Raw genomic sequence first — 6,670 nt, 5'->3', positions numbered from 1 at the left:
ACATATTTATTTATTTTGACTATAATAACATGCATACATAGGACATTGGTTATAGTAACTCTGCTACAACCATGAGGTAAACAGCCAATTCCTCTCCAGAATTTGGCAGGTTCTCTTGTGGGTTCCAAGTTCTGTTGGCCATATTGCAATGTCAAAGGCAATATGTGCTCTGTGGCAATCATTGAGTGCAGTCCTATACGGTGCTATGGGAGCTCAGTGGTGTATACTTACCTTTTTCTGCCACTATAGAATTGCTGTAACTTGCATTTGCAGTATCCAAGTAACATGAACTAAAGCTATAAGTAAAATATAGAAAAAAAGATACATTTTTGTAAATAGTTTCTAATTCTGTGTGTAGCTGTAAAATGATGTTGCCCCATTTGCTCTAAAGGTGCACTTCAAACCATATTTAACTGGCTTTCAACATAAAGATAAGTGTTAGTTACCTTAAAAAGTTCAGAGCATTTGCTTCTCCTGTGTACAATGTATGTTTCATTTAAATGTTTTAAAGTGAGCAAAAATCTATATTTTTTACAAGCCTATTCTTCATAATGTATAGATATGGGATCGGCAACCATTGACACTCCAGATTTTGTGGACCACATCTATCGTAATGTTATAACTTCCATAATTCTGGCAAAGCACCTTGGGAGATGTAGTCCACATCATCTAACATGCCAAAGGTTGCCTAATCCTGGTATAGATAATGCATAGCTTATAGCCAAACCATCGTATAGAGCTGGTCAACACAGAGTGGATAAGTATTTTACATTAATGCACATTGCAAATAGTCATGCTGCCTTAAAATTGTAGCCATTCTTTGTTTAATTTTACTTATCTGCCATAGACAGCGAGGTAGGTACTGTCTCTGCTGGCTGGCTGCCTTTCACTTTCCTCTCTGACATGTATATCACCCCTACATCACTGCCATGTTTTTGAAGCCTCACCCCCACCAGGCACTTGATAACACCCTCCAAAGCACGCTTTTTAAAAACACCCATCAAACCCAGCCGTTTTAACCCCAGCAAGCTTATTAGGCGACTTGCCTTTTCCTCATTTGTCCACAACATTATAAAGAAAGTTGCATAGTACTAAAACAATTGGAAACCAATTTTTCTGAACTTAAAGCTAGGAAATACTGTGTTCTGAAGCACATGGTAACAGTATAAGAAAAAAAGTTTAAAATAAAACCACTAAATAACGGTTTGCTCAACACGTAAATTTAGAATTTCCTATGGCTGATTTGTATAAAAAAAAAAAAACTAAAACAAAATTGTGTGTTGGTTTTTATTTTTATTTTGGAAGAGACTTTTTAGGGGCAGGGCAAGTTAAACCCTTCTCTGCCATAGGAGGGAATAGTTTGGAGAAGTGCAGAATCATGTGCTAGCATGTCCTCTTTAGCCTTTTTTGAACTTTAGGTCCAAAGTCATCTCAGTCACTAACTAAGATACATGATTTGGATAATTCGCAAACCTGTGAGAGAGATGCATGAAGTATTGTTGAAATCTGTTTTCAGTGTAACATTCTGCAACTAAATATAGTTCATTTCACCATTACAGTTTCCGTGTTATTTTTGTATTTTCTTAATTTTCCTTGAAATTGGGAAAGATGTTTTTTGGTATTATTTTTCTTCTTTTTTACTTCTGCATAGTCTTTCACTTGTGTGGTTGTAGTATGACATATGCTACATCTTTGTTTATTTCTCTTTAAGACTTGTTTAAAAGAGTTTTTTCACAAAGCATATGACCAGCTTAATCCCAGAGAATGTTTTACAGCAGCACAGATCTTTCAGTTTAATATATTGTATATGTCTGTAAGAATTAATGGAATGTCAACCCCCCATCCCATACCTTTACTCAACATAAAAACATGATTGCTTCTCGTATCCTATAAATCCCAACCCTTCTCAATAGTTGGTGTTATAGTATGCTGCTGCATATGGTTTCTCCTAAGATGCTGTTTGTTTGCAAGGGAGGTATAATACAATTAAAATGCTGAATCAGTTCCCACTTGCCTGAAAAAAACATATAACTTAAGTTTTTGTAGCAGATTATCTTTAAAGACTCCGTTTCTGTTGTCGTTTATGAAATAACACGTTATTTGTGTGTTTTATGTTTATGATCTGACTCTCCCCACTATCGATACTTTATCTAGCTCACCCATCCTTGTGGTGTAGACACATAGATGCTGAATAACAAACAGGAATTTGTCAAAGTTCCTACCTTACTCAATGCACTGAAGCAGCCAAATAGAACTTTGTTCATCTAGTGTAATTTGCAACGGTTGCTATAGGAAAAACCAGGTGGCTTAAATGTTCTCAATATGGACAGCGATCGAAAATAACAGCACCTTAATCAAAATCTTTGAAATGAATGTTCTTAATTGTAGCTCAACTAAAAAAACTAAACAAAAAAAAAACCTGATGTGAAAGTTATGTCATTTGAATACTTTTCTGTATGCACATAATATATGTATTTTATGTTTTGTTTCTTCTATCTCTTCATTTTATTATTTAGTGTCATTATATTCAAATAAGATTTATTACGGGGGCAGAGGGATGTTTTCCAAACTCTGTAAATTTTGCTTGGTATGCTGGAGTGATGTTATAACTTAAAATGAACCTTGCGAGTGAATTGATTTAGAGTTTAATGCGTTTATCAACAGATGTAGTCATTTATGATATAATAAATATATATAGTGTATATAGACAATTGTCTATGTTAAAATTTTATAGATAATGTTGCATAAACAATTTCTCTTAAGGAGAAAATACTTACATTTGTATATATGGCAGCATTTGAAAACTCATTTTGCTGATGTCTTAACTTGGATTCTAATCACATAATTTCAATGACATTATGTAGATTGTGTAAGAATAATTGTATCCATTTTTCCCCCCCTGAATAGAACATTTAGTAGATCTGTTGGTGTTAACAGGATAATTTTTGTTCTGTTCTCTCTGCACAGTACTAAATTGTCATATTTATTTTCAAGATTGTTCCCAATTAAACATTTTGCTGCCAACGTTTATTTTTGTGTAATTTTTTTATTTCTATATTTTGTTATCATATTCGTAATTCTCACCATTGTGAAACTACTCCCTAATTACCTCAGAGAAAGAAACTGCAACACATGCAGTGGCCCTGCTGTAACGTGACATCTGATATAAAAGTTAATCACATTAAAGTTAGTGGAGCCAGTACATTATTGTTAATTACTACGACATGTATTACATTTGCCGTGATTAACACTTATCTTTGAGTGTCCTGGCAAATCTACATTTATGAAAAAGAGAGAGGTACCTTCTCTTGATCTCTCCCACCTAAAAATCTGTCAGGCTTTGTTACAGTATTTGAAGTACACACTACACAGTATTTGACTTTGTTGTGAGCTGTTGGGTGACAGACAGATTTATACAATCTCTCTATAGAGCTTGAAACCATCGGTGCCCGGCCATATTGTTTAATGTCACTCTTGATGGCAGCATATGAGTCTTTCAAACACTATAGATCTGCTGATGCTTTTAAACGGCACTGAGCTTGGTCCTCAAGGCAGGGCTCAAAATATCTACTTCGTTTAGCAGGTCGAAATAGAGCCCATGCAAGTTACAATTAATTGAACATGTCTCATGTAACTCAAAGCATACCTCAAATTCCATCAAGGCTTGGTTGCAAAAGAAGTCCTGGAAAATTCTACAGTGGCCATCACCGTCACCTGATCTGAACTCCATAGAAATTCTGTAGTGGGATTTGAAGAAGGCAGTTACAGCATTCAAGCCCAAGAATATTACTGAACTAGAGGCCATTGATCATGAGCAATGGGCTAAGATGCCTCAGAAAAGCTGTCAGAAGCTGGAGTCTGGCTATGCATCTCTTTCGCAGCAGGTCATAACAGCAAAAGAGTGCTCTACTAAGTACAAAATGCTTACCTTCAAGAGGTTGAATAATTTTGAGACTGGATAAGTCATTATAAGTTGTATTTTCAGTTAAATTTGGGGAAACCACTTGAAGCATTTGTTGTGTTGAGCTATTTCAATTGCTTTTGTTTGATTTGTTCATTGCAAACTGCTGAAAGTCTGTACATTTTGATAATAAACCTGATTTTTAAAGGGGGTTGAATAATGTTGATTGCAAGTGTGCGGATATAAATATTGATCTATATCAGACCTACTGCTTTCGGAACACCGTTCTGGTTCTCCCTGGGGTGGAAGTTACATAAGATTTTGGGGCATTTTCCATGATTCAGGATATTTATAATCACATCCCAGCAGGATTTGCTGAAGCCAAATGCATCAATGAACTGCATTCAGTAACAAGCAAGTCAAATTACTAACTGTTAATCTCATGAGCCTGGGAAACTTTACCCACAAGTCATTTGAGACAACCTGCTGTCTCCATTCTGTGTCCTATATGCAACATTTCTATGGCTTTTGTTCTCAATGCGTCACATCCACTAGCCCTTCAGGTGACAAGGATAATGCTGTCACGAGTCTCTTCATGTGTGTGTATATATATTATATACCTTTTTTTTCATTAAAACCTATTTACTGTTGGGTTCTTTTAACCCCTTAAGGACCAAACGTCTGGAATAAAAGGGAATCATGACATGTCACACATGTCATGTGTCCTTAAGGGGTTAATTTATCTAAATAAAAATATCATTTATTTCAGGTATTGGATGGATAGTTTGCACAAAACATTTGTTGACTGTAAACTGATAATTACGGATGCCAAAAAAACAAATGAATATACATGTACGGATTTTCATTGGTACGGATTTTTTTATTTATTGACATGCACGTACGGAAATACATATGCTGTCATGATGGGTATACATGTCAAAGGTATGTTTCAGATAATAAAATATTTGTAACAGAAGGTGCTCTTATTTAGTAATTACAAATTCATTTCTGACAATATATATTGATTACAATAAACCATTTGTATGCGTTGAGACATGAATGTGTTGCAGAGGTAAGTGCACGTAAAACATACGGAAGAAGCCATGAAGTGTATTGCACTCCAAGGCGCTTTAACATATAATGCGTTTTAACATATAATGTGTTGAGTGCTTCATAGTACAGATATGTTCGGTTGAGGTGCACTTTGCTATCATGAAATCACATGACAAAATTATTTTATAAACTTAACTAAGAACTTCTGGATCAACCCGGATGGATGGGGAATCCCTGTCTGTCTATTCTCTGCAACCCTCTCCTGATCCCGAGGACCTTATGACACCTCGTTAGTCAATAAACTGTTCCCACAGGTCCCACACTTTTTGGAAAGTTTTAAGAGAATTTCGAACCTGTGCAGTTAATTTACCCATGAAGTAGTTGTCTTTAATTTTGGAAATGACTAGTGACAGTGGGGGATAGTTATTGGCTCACGTATGTCTTTGTTAAGGCACATGGGACAGCTAGGTAAACCATGTTGAGTAGTTTTTGTTTGTGTCGAGTTAAGCCTTCAGAAGCATATGTCTACTATAGACTAGCAATTTGCAGACTCCTGTTGCAGTAAGCAAAGAATGCCTGTAGTATCCTCAGTCTTCTTCGCCTTTCCTGGTTACTAAACTGAAACCCTGTAGTTTGACCTGCAAAGGCTTCTGTAGAGTTGGGATTCAGCATTTCTAATCATTCTGCACAAATACGGAGGGTAATATTCAAATTTTGGTAGAGAATTATGTTTATGTCACAGGTCACAAGAAATACACCGAAGGGTAAGATGAGTTTTACACAAATACAAAAAAAGGTGTAGCACTACATAGAAATAAGAGAGTCTGTTGAACCAGTCGAGGGGGGTATGTTCCACAGTGGACACAGCAACATTGATATATTCTATCTGGAGTGTGCCTAGAAAATGAATTAAAGCTTCAATAGTGTGATACTGTTGGATATTTAATATTAATATATAAATTTAGGAGAAAACACTCGCATTCTCCTGAGCTATACACCAAGCTCTGGGATAAAGATTGGCAGGTCCGTAAAGGCGACCTTCCCCTTCAGGTTGGGTGGTCTTGCACGGTATGCACTAGGGCTCAAACAGAAACGGATATATGGTGCAGTATATCTTTAAACCAGTGATCCAAATTTAGGTAGTAAATAATATACTCACAAAGATGGAGCCTATGTATCGGCTCTTTCACAGCAGGTATTGTAGTATAAGGACTACACTCCTATATGCAGGAACCGATAGCCCAGATATATAAACAAATAAACTTTTATTGTTCATCTTAGTAAAATTCTAATGGCCAATTAGAAAAAATTACAACATCGAAACTAACAATATAAAAAAATCTAGAAGAGATATATCAATAAAATATCATAAGAGCATACAGGTGATAAGTTGAAGTTCCCAGGACGCGTTTCGCCATAATCCAATCGGCTTCCTCAGCTGGGTGAAATTCAATATAATCATCCGTCTACCTGAAGTCCTGCTTTTATACGTCCGTGTGCTTTATACCATTTTCGCGCCAATTCTCTGGCGGTTTCGGCGGGCGTTGCGTTGTATTCCAAGCCTCTTTTTCGTTGCCGATGACTTCCTCGTGTGACATCACTTTTGTCGGTAACGTGTTCCGAAATTGTCCATAAAAATATGATTTCTCATATTAGATGACCATATGTCCGTTTAAAAATAAAATGAAATAAGAAGAGGGGTGAGGATAGGGAGAA

This window comes from Pelobates fuscus, chromosome 8 (assembly GCF_036172605.1).
Source record: "Pelobates fuscus isolate aPelFus1 chromosome 8, aPelFus1.pri, whole genome shotgun sequence".
NCBI lineage: Eukaryota > Metazoa > Chordata > Amphibia > Anura > Pelobatidae > Pelobates > Pelobates fuscus.
Note: the sequence above shows the minus strand (reverse complement) of the source record.